Source organism: Bufo gargarizans, chromosome 6 (genome assembly GCF_014858855.1).
Source record: "Bufo gargarizans isolate SCDJY-AF-19 chromosome 6, ASM1485885v1, whole genome shotgun sequence".
Classification (NCBI taxonomy): domain Eukaryota; kingdom Metazoa; phylum Chordata; class Amphibia; order Anura; family Bufonidae; genus Bufo; species Bufo gargarizans.
In genome coordinates this window covers 359,620,944-359,632,211 of record NC_058085.1, presented here as the reverse complement: position 1 = coordinate 359,632,211, position 11,268 = coordinate 359,620,944, and positions in this window count along the sequence as shown.

Genomic DNA, 11,268 nt, shown 5'->3' with positions numbered 1-11,268 from the left:
TGTTTACAAGTGAAGATAGAGAGATACTGCGCGTCCTGTTCTGATATCTGCGTCTGTCAGCTGCTGAATGAAGACATCAGCACAGCAATCTGCGAGGTTGTCTTGGTTTCTTTCTTTTAGGCCTCATGCACACGACCATTGTGTGCATCCGCGTCCGTTCCGTCATTTTTCACAGTTTAGCGGAGGTCCCATTCATTTCTTGTCACGGCTGTTTAAGGGTAACCAGAGCATACACAGTAAGAAGAGCTACTGACCGGACCCAAACTAGGGAAGAGAAAGGGTGACCCCTGTCAGACCCTCAACACTCTCCCTATGCTGCTAAAGCACATGCCCGGATCCAAATGGTGGAACGAGGCATGCCCGCGTACCTTAGACTGATGAGCCCTGTAACCCCTACAATAGTGGAAGGGGCACGGCCACCGATGCCCTGCTCAGAATATGGAGGGAACCGTGGCCACCTCAGATCCAGTCAGGAAATCACCAGGTACACAACAAAGTCTGCACACTTAGCTGATGGAGCTGCAGCCGCAGAGAAGACGGATCCAAGGGCCGCTGGCAATATCCGGAGTGCTTGCAGCAGCAGAACACAGGTCCAGAGAACTAGTAGCTTAAGAAGTGAAGATACTCAAGGCAGAGCTACAACTGAAAAGAGAAATATAATCCACGCCCTGCAATAGGAGGAGGTGTGATTTAAAGGCAGGGAAATCAAACGCAGGAGAGACAGCTGGGAGTAAAGACCTCATCACAGGGGTGGAGAAACAGAACAGTGAGAACACCTCCAAACTCTAAGTGACATCATCACAGGGGTGGAGACACAGAGCTGTGAGAACGTCTCAAAGCTCTGGTAGTGACATTTCTATGGAGCTGTGAAAAAAAAACTGATAGTCCTCAGTTTTTTCTCCGTGTCCGTGATTCCAGTCCGTCCAAAAAATATAACCTGCCCTATTCTTGTCAGTGGAAAACGAAGGACGGACCCATTCAAGTCAATGGGTCCGTCAAAAAAAACTGATGCACAACTGGTATTTCATCTGTGTCTGCGTCCGTTTTTTTTTCCTACAAGACCTTGGTGCAATAAAATTACACTTTTCATTAACCTTCCTTTTTTTCCCCCTGTCAGACAAAAAAAAAAGGAAGACACGAGGAAACACAACTGAAGCAAAATCGGACACGGACGACTGAAGCCAAATCACTGACAGTGAAAAACCACTGTCGTGTGCAGGAGGCCTTAACTGAAGCATTACTTTAGCAGTCAGAAGTGGGGATGGATACGCTGCAGATTTCCTATTCAGATTTTGCAGGCAGAAAATCCACAGCGTATCACAGTACCAGGAAAGTGGATGAGATTTTACTCAATTTCATTTACGCTCTTTGTAAAAATCTAACTGACCTGTGATTAAGATTTTGAATCTATATTTAAATTTACATTTCAAATTGTCTTCACAGATTTCACCCTTTGCAATGCACAATGTGAAATCTGTGGCAAAACCATGAAAAAAAGGGAAGAAAAAAAAAATGCTGATTTTGACCCAGATTCGCAACAGATTTTTTTTTCCGTACCCTCATATCTAACCTTTTCTGCTGGACCCACGCCTGGCTTTGCCTCATAAACTGCCATACCAAATTATTGCACATGTAAAAAAGGCACACACAAAATAAAAGTATCCTTCACTGACACAACTTTGAGCACTCTTAGGCCTCTTTCACACGAGCGATACGGATTGAGCCAGGATCTGTTTAAGGAAAAACGGATGGCTTTGCATGCAAAGTTAATCAGTTTTTACCGTGATTGCGTCCAGTGTTTGCATTTTTTCAGTCCAGATTGTATCCAAATTGCATGCGTTTTTTTACGCGTGTAAAGAGAAACTGGAGAATACCACTCAAGATCTCCTGGCAACCATAAGTGATAAACGCATTATATCTGGATTCCTTCCGTTCTTCACGCAAGCCCTATTTAATTCTATGGAGTCAGGGCTGCCTGTAAAAAACTAGATTTTTGTACTTACCGTTAAATCTGTTTCTCTTCCGTTCATTGGGGGGACACAGGCTTTGACCATGGGTATAGCTGCTGCCACTAGGAGGCGACACCAAGCACAAAGTGTGAGCTCCTCCTCTCAGCTATACGCTTCCTACAGGGACTAAGCTAAAACAGTTAGTGCAAAAGCAGTAGGAGAAGCAAGAAAACACAGGAAACAAAATGATGTACAAACCCAGAACCACTTAGGCCCTAAGAGGCCCCTGAAAAAGAGAGAACGGGTGAAAGCGGTGTTCCCTAATGAACAGAAGAGAAACAGATTTTATGGTAAGTACAAAAATCTAGTTTTCTCATCCGTATCATTGGGGGACATAGGCTTGACCATGGGACGTTACAGAGCAGTCCCAAGGGTGGGCCATAAAAAAAGAAAGCCTTCGGTCAATTAGAAAACCACCGTCTGTAAAAGAGAAAAGGTGTGTACCCTGTAAAACTTTGAAAAAGTGTGAAAAGGCGACCCGGTAGCCGCCTTGCATACCTGGAGGGCCGAAATCCCATGTTGCACTGCCCAAGAGGCCCCTACTGCCCAAGCAGAATAGGCAGTGACCCGAAAGGGTGGGGCCCGGCTACAAATGCGGTATGCCTCCACAATGGTCAAACAAAGCCCTCAGGAAATTGAAGCTTTTGACGCAGAAAAGACTGGCAATAGGCAGAGTGCAAAGGAGTGGTGCAAAAAGAAACCACTCAGTGGAACGCTGATTGGAAGAAGACAAACTGAAAATAAGGATTGTATATCAAGGCCGGGGAACTGCCGATGTGACAAATCTTGCCCCCGGCAGCCTCTCGCCAGGGTGAGGGAGATGTGCACTATTTCCTATTCACCACAACTATATCTGCAGAGCTTGAACATAGGGGGGCAATGTGTGGATGGACTAATGTAAGCGAACTACCTGTATTTACTGCAAAACCTGATTAAATGGAATAGGTGACTGTGCTCCTACACACAGACGTGCACAGCACACTTGTCCGACACTACGTCAGTAGCTGTAGAGACGCATTCACACACTGCACACGCTGCTCAGCGCTCCACCGAGCTCAAAAACCTTGCTATATTGAATGAAATGTCCTACACAACGACTTCTAAGCTAATAAGCAACATTGGAGTGGACAACAACTGTTTTAAAACAATCGACTGCCCCCCAACATGGGTTTACATGTGAAAAATGAAGGAGAGAGTATTGGCTAAAGTGTGGACGTCTAGACGCCATTCTACATCCATTTTTAAGTGTGTTATACACGATATTATCTTCATACCAGATCGGTAAACATTTCTTAATCTGCTGTATTTGTGTGAACTGTCAACTATATGTCGAAACCAAAGTGGGTAATTTGGGAGTAACTCTTTCTAGTAGCCTCAGCATTATTAATACTCCTAGTATTGGCTTTGAACAATAGGTCCTGTCTAGATTTGTTGGCCCTCGATAACATCCACTGTGAATATTCTCTGTTGGAGAGACGGTTACAGATAATTTGTCGCTCTCTCTGGAACGCAGCATCCATACTGCAATTCCTGCGAGCTTGAATGAATTCCCCAACACGAATCGCCTTAACAGTGTGTATGGGAAGATGACTATTTGCTCTCAAAATGGTATTACCCATAATTTCTTTGTGATAGGTTTCGGTTAAAATTTAATTGGTTGGGATAACCTGTAAGTCTAAGATCTAAATCGGCCGCTCCAAATAAGGAGCAGATCATCTATGTATCTGCCGTACCACTGTATCTGCTGGCATGCAATACATGGATCAAATATACAGGCTTTACTAGGTGCGGTAGCCACCCTTGTAAAATATAATGTGCTGGTAACAAAGACCTTTCATAATGCTGATCACCGTCACCTTCCCCATTAAAGCTTACATGACCTGTAACACCTCGGGCATTGTATATCTCATACAGTGCTCTGCCTGCGATTCAATGTATGTTGGTAGTTCATCCAGAAAATTCAACATTAGGATATTAGAGCACCTCAATTATATAACTAATCCCTCAGCAATTAATGTTTCTAAGCAAAACATTTTATACAAATACATAATCGCAGGTATTTTCGTGCTTTTGCGATAGAGAAGGTGACCGCTCCTCCTAGAGGTGGTGACTATAAGACGACCATTCTCTTGAGAGAAGCTTACTGGATTTTCAGACTGAACACCGGGCATCCCACAGGTTTAAATCTGAGGAAGGAACTCATGCACTTTTACCAATGAATGGGCATCAGCCCGTTGGATTGTTTTTTGTTATGAGTTGTGTTTTTTCCATTAATAATTTTATGATTACACTTTTTACCAGGCATAGTATCTTCCCTCTGCTTTTTGTCCTTACATAACTCAATGACCCGATCCATACTGTGCGTTTTTTTTTAAGTCATTGTTGTGCCATGATTACAGAGGTTTTTTTTCTCTTGATATAATGACAATCTAATGTAATGACATATGTATAACTATACTTATCTATGTTTTTTTATCGGGCTTGGATTTTCAATGCAAATGTGTATTATATGACAGGCTGATGAGTGCCCTGCCTGTGGTCGGGTGTTTGATTCTCCCACCTTCTCACTTCCATATGGAGGAGGGGTTCAGACCTTAAATTTCAGGTCTTGACGCTCATCGTGGTTATGATAAAGAAAGGCTTGTATGAAACGCGTCAACTTCCATAAGGTAAATCGATTTGCCCCAGTGTGTTATACGGTTACCTTTAATAAAGACAAAGAAACAACGCAACTTTATTTTGAGTGCAGGATCCATTTTTTCTGTGTGTTACCACGAGGACTTACCTGCTGTGTTCCGTGCATGCGGGGAATCTAAATCAAGGTGAGCTGGAAATAACGCTACATATGGATATAGGAGGAGTGATCAGACGATCTTATGTTAAAGTCTCCTACAGTAAGTGTAAGAAAAAAAAAAAAGGTGAAAAAACGTATTTTAAAAAGATAAAAATTCAAATCACCCTACATTTGTCATTTAAAAAAATAATTTAAAAATTTGTATCACTATGTCCCAAAATGCCCGTACCGGCCACCTCGCCATTTTTTGTTGCTTCAACTCCCGTAAAAAATGAGTAGTATCAATGAAAAATACAGATTACCCAGGAAAAATAAAATAAAAATAAACTCAAGCAGCTCCCTAGACATAAATCAGCATATAATGACGCAAAGAAAAAAATATTTTAAAAAACAATTTTATGTAGTAAAACGCAAGAGAAAGTATAACCATGTGGTATCGTTGCAATTTCCTGGCGAAGGTTTGATTTAAAAAAAAAACCAAAAACATACATAAGAAAAATTGGTAGTGTAGCATCCAGAATGTTCAACCCAGACATGTAAAATAGTAAGGCATGGAAAGAATGCAACTACTTGTTATTTCAAAGAAATAACATCCAAGATGTGTACAGTGAAACATGTTGGACCCTCGGTCTGGCAAAGCAACAATGGCCACCGCAGAGTTCTGCACCATGTGAACAGGTGTGGAACTCTCCTCATCACATACTCTCAGGAACTCCAACTGAGAGGTAGGAATTTATACCATTATGCAGACTCCTGCTAATTAAAAGCACCTGGGCCAAATGGGGAGGAGTGCTGATACCAGGAGGGAATAGAGCATAGATTCTACAAAAAAAAAACATGTAAAATATAAGGAAACAGAACTGGATCGCACATCCTCAATACTATGCTTTTATCTAATAACTGCTTCTCAGAATAATGAACATGGCTTCTCAGCGCAATTGAACGTATACCTACCCCTATGATGCATGCTGTACATGAGGCCTTAGTATACAATTTGATTAAAAAAAACATAGGCCCACTCACCACGACAAGGTTGCCTCTTTGAATGGGACCCTATTCTAAATTTGGCGCAGCACAGCGACCACCGACACCGCAGCACCGCACCAGCAGGACCCAGCAGCCAAATGGCGCCTTCACTGTCTGGCAAAGCCACCCTGGCAGACATTTACTGATACTAGACTGCGCTACTGCGCTCTCAGCGTGTGCCATGCTATCCTCAGCAGCACAGCGGAGGAATCACTCCCTCCACCCCTGTGCCGCCGTTGCCGCCAATAAGATTGTACTGGAGCTCCACTGGACCGTGAAGGTCAAGTAAGCGTGTGGACACAAGGTCACAACCTGGTGTTGAATATATAGATAAGGTTTATGGGGAGACAACCCGATTCAGGGTACTACGGGAGTCTAAAAGGGAGTATAAGTGAAAATAAAAATATTTTTGTGGTAATAAAACCAGAGTGAAAGTTGCAACAAACCAAATTTGGAGTGGTGCTCACATAGAAGACATAATTTTTTTTTTTTTAAAAGGACAGCAAAAAATAAAATACAAATAACTATACTATACATACAAAAACTATACATATATATCTACCTACAGTTGCAAGAAAAAGTATGTTAACCCTTTCTGCACTTAGTCAATGGGGAAGGAGTGGCAGTCTGGGGGCACACGGTCACTAGCGGCAGGAACGGATCCGGCAGGCTGGTCACCTGACGGAACAGCCTGCCGGAGGTTCGTACCGCTAGTGTGAAAGTAGCCTAACTCCAGTGTGTATATAGACTGGAAAGTGGTATTTAAAGATGGACAAACTCTTTAAACCATATGGTTGCTCTTGCAGGTACCACCATAGGAATAACAGATGTTCCCTTGCTCTCTTAGGCCTCATGCACACGACAGTTTTTTTTCACGGTCCGCAAAAACGGGGTCCGTGATCCGTGACCGTTTTTTCGTCCGTGGGTCTTCCTTGATTTTTGGAGGATCCACGGACATGAAAAAAAAGTCGTTTAGGTGTCCGCCTGGCCGTGCGGAGCCAAACGGATCCGTCCTGAATTACAATGCAAGTCAATGGGGACGGATCCGTTTGACGTTGACACAATATGGTGCCATTTCAAACGGATCCGTCCCCATTGACTTTCAATGTAAAGTCTGGAGTTCTTTTATTCCATCGGATTGGAGTTTTCTCCAATACGATGGTATATTTTAACTTGAAGCGTCCCCATCACCATGGGAACGCCTCTATGTTAGAATATACTGTCGGATATGAGCTACTTCGTGAAACTCAGATCCGAAAGTATATTCTAACACAGAGGCGTTCCCATGGTGATGGGGACGCTTCTAGTTAGAATACACTACAAACTTTGTACAAGACTGCCCCCTGCTGCCTGGCAGCACCCGATCTCTTACAGGGGGATATGATAGCACAATTAACCCCTTCAGGTGCGGCACCTAAAGGGGTTAATTGTACTATCATATTCCCCTGTAAGAGATCAGGGCTGCCAGGCAGCAGGGGGCAGACCCCCCCCCCCCAGTTTGAATATCGTTGGTGGCACAGTGTGCGCCCCCCATCGGGCCCCCCCTTCCTCCCTCTAATGTTAGAAATCGTTGGTGGCACAGTGTGCGCCCACCATAGCCCCCCCTCCCTCCATTGTAATAAATCGTTGGTGGCACAGTGTGCGCCCACCATCGCCCCCCCTCCCTCCCTCTATTGTAATAAATCGTTGGTGGCACAGTGTGCGCCCACCATCGCCCCCCCTCCCTCCCTCTATTGTAATAAATCGTTGGTGGCACAGTGTGTGCGCCCACCATCGGCCCCCCTCCCTCTATAGCAGTAACAACATTGGTGGCAGTGTGCGGCCTCCCCTCCCCCCCCCCCCCCATCATTGGTGGGAGCGGAGTTCCGATCGGAGTCCCAGTTTAATCGCTGGGGCTCCGATCGGTAACCATGGCAACCAGGACGCTACTGCAGTCCTGGTTGCCATGGTTACTTAGCAATAGTACAATAGTAGAAGACTCATAGTTACCTGCTTGCTGCTGCAATGTCTGTGTCCGGCCGGGAGCTCCACCTACTGGTAAGTGAAAGGTCTGTGCGGCGCATTGCTAAAGAACTGTCACTTACCAGTAGGAGGAGCTCCCGGCCGTTCACAGACATCGCAGCAGCAAGCAGGTAAGTATGAATCTTCTACCTGTTGTACTATTGCTAAGTAACCATGGCAACCAGGGCTGCAGTAGCTTCCTGGTTGCCATGGTTACCGATCGGAGCCCCAGCGATTAAACTGGGACTCCGATCGGAACTCCGCTGCCACCAATGATGGGGGGGGGAGGGAATGGGAGGCCGCACACTGCCACCAATGTTGTTACTGCTATAGAGGGAGGGGGGGGGCCGATGGTGGCCGCACACTGTGCCACCAACGATTTATTACAATAGAGGGAGGGAGGGGGGGGCGATGGTGGGCGCACACTGTGCCACCAACGATTTATTACAATAGAGGGAGGGAGGGGGGGCGATGGTGGGCGCACACTGTGCCACCAACGATTTCTAACATTAGAGGGAGAAAGGGGGGGGGCCCGATGGGGGGCGCACACTGATACACGGATCACGGCCTCGGCTGCAAAACGGTGCATTTTCCGATTTTTCCACGGACGCATTGAAAGTCAATGGGTCCGTGAAAAAAAACGGAAAACGGCACAACGGCCACGGATGCACACAACGGTCGTGTGCATGAGGCCTTAATCAGAATTTTCCTGTTAATAAACAGAGCAAAGCAATTCCAATGCCAGAGGATAGTAAGTAATTGCCGTGTGTGTGGTTCCCTATTTAACAACATCATTTTAAAACCGTTCAAACAGCAGCTTGTTGATGGTTTCCAGGTGGTAGACAGTTTTTCATGTGTTTACTAAGGGTCTCCGACAGCCACTTTCACCACTAGGTGATCTAAACCGCCATAGCCACATGATTATAGCGCTCGCTTGCCTTAATAAAAAAATAAAATAAAAAAAAGCAATTCTTACTGGACTGATAAGTGGAGTTGCTGTATTTTCCTGCGTATAAGACTACTTTTTAGCACATGAAAATCTTATCAGAAGTCAGGGGTCGTCTTATACGCCGGTATATGGCGTTCTGAAACTCACTTCCTAGCCGGAGTGGAGAAGCTGTCCTTCTCCAGCTTCAGGGACAGGCGCCCTCTAGCTGAGCCACCGCGTGCTGCATCCCGGGCCAGCCGCTCCTGAAGAAGCCCCCTCTCCCTGCTCTCAGTGGTTTTCTCATGCCGGCAGTATCACATTGCGTACTACCGCTCAGATCATCACATTGCGTACTACCGCTCAGATCATCTTGAAGACAGGGAGGGCTGACCCACCCAATCCAAGCAGGCTTTGTATGCAGGGTGCACAGAAAATACCGGTACATCGCTTGCCGTGATTGGCTGGTTGTTGTATACTGGGTTGGATTGACGATTCTGAGGGAAGGCAGGGAGAAGCAGGATCATCCTGCACTTCAGCCAATTCTAATGTTGGAACAGCAAATCTCTAATGAAGTTTGGTGTGCATCTTATCTGGGGAGCAGATACATGTGGTGGCTAACAGTCAAGACCCCATCATGGCTCTACCAGCAAGAAGAAAGAAATATGAAGCCAGTTTAAAACTTAAAAGTTGCAATGAAACATAATAACTGCGCTGCTGCAAAACAATATGGAGTAACAGAAAAGATGGTTCGGGACTGAAAAGCAAATGAAAAAGCATTAAAGATTATGCCAAGGGGTAAATGTGCATTCAGAAGAGGCACCCCACAAAGTTGGGGGTCGTCTTATACACCCAGTCTTATACGCCGGAAAATACAGCAATTTACTGAATGACCAGGAAGGGGAACATAACCCTGGTGACCTTTGTAAAAGGGAATGTGTCATCAGAAAATGGTCTATTTTTTTAATCAATTTTACTGAATATCTGGAGGTTATTTTTCCATGTCAGTATATTACAAAACAAATCCTTGCTGTGTTCACACTGGGCCATATCATAAGCTGACAATTCCTGGTCTGTAGAGATCACTTCTCAGTAGTCATCTCAATATCGGGAAGGATTACAATGAAAGGCAACGCCTCTATTATGCAGCGGACGGCAGGTAACACACTGGTGACGACAGGTGATCGTCACAGCTTACCTCCTCACAAGGAACGTTGCAAATGTCATGCCTACAACACTCTTCCATAGAAGTCAATGAACATCTCCAGTCTACAGGTTTCTATGGTCCGTGTGGATGCAGTATATCACCGAATGCTGTTCACATCAGCTCAGATGAATAGATTAGCAGAAAAGTAGTAACTGGTTTTAATTAGTACAAAATATAGGCGATATAATAAAAAAATCCATGGGTTCACAGACTTTCACTGAAAGGATTTTGTAGCGTCAATATTAGGTTACTGGCCTTGCAAATGTTGGCGCAGTAATACCTTTAAAGTGCATTTGTCAAAAGTATAAACCCTATTAGGCAATCCTTAGTATCCCGGCCTCTTCTAAGGGCTCATGTACACAAACTATTTTATTTCTAAGTCCATTCCGCGTTTGTCTTTTGTTCGTTTTGTGGACTGTATGCAAAACTATTCATTTCAATGGGTCCGAAAAAAAAAAAAAAAAAAAAAGGAAGTTACTACGTGTGCATTTTGTTTCCGTATTGAGAAAAAAAAAATAGACCATGTCCTATTATTGTCCGCATTACGGACAAGGATAGGACTGTTCTATCAGGGGCCAGCTGTTCCGTTACGCAAAATCCGGAATGCACACGGACGTCATCCTTTTATTTTTTTTTAGGCGGACAGCAAAATACATAAGTCGTGTGCATGAGCCCTAAATGTAAGACGTCTTACATTTAGACCTTTTTCTACGCCTGAAACAGGCGTAGAAAATGGTAAATGAGATGAGCCTGCCGGGCCATCCCCTTCCCCACCAACTGTTTTAGACCTGGCATGAGAGGGGAAAGTCACAGATTTAAGAACTACTAAACATTGCACTGCAATCTGCGCCTGAAATACGCCTAATATAGGCACATTTCAGCTTCATAAATGACCCCCTATGTTATCTACTGAACTTGACATAGGATATCTGTACTTGTAAGTGCAATGCTGTATATCCCTTGTTCAGCGATAGTATCAAAGGACCTATTAAAAAAAAAAAAACGCTACCAACCCGTGAAAATGATTGTGTCCTTTGACTGTTGATCCTCCCAGAAATGTATTAATGAAATTAACAACTGGGTGTCATTTCCCTTTTCAATGGGGATTGTCCCTACACAGTACGAGATTGCATCTCAGTGTTCTGGACAAACCCTGTTGACAATTGGATTGGTAACAACTGTCAATTTATTCATATATTTTTAGGAGGAATAACAGAGGAATGGCATCACACAGAAAGGATGCTCCAGAATTGTTCCACGGGGGAAGTATTGACTAAAACAGACAGGTCAGGAAAGCAAACAGTTT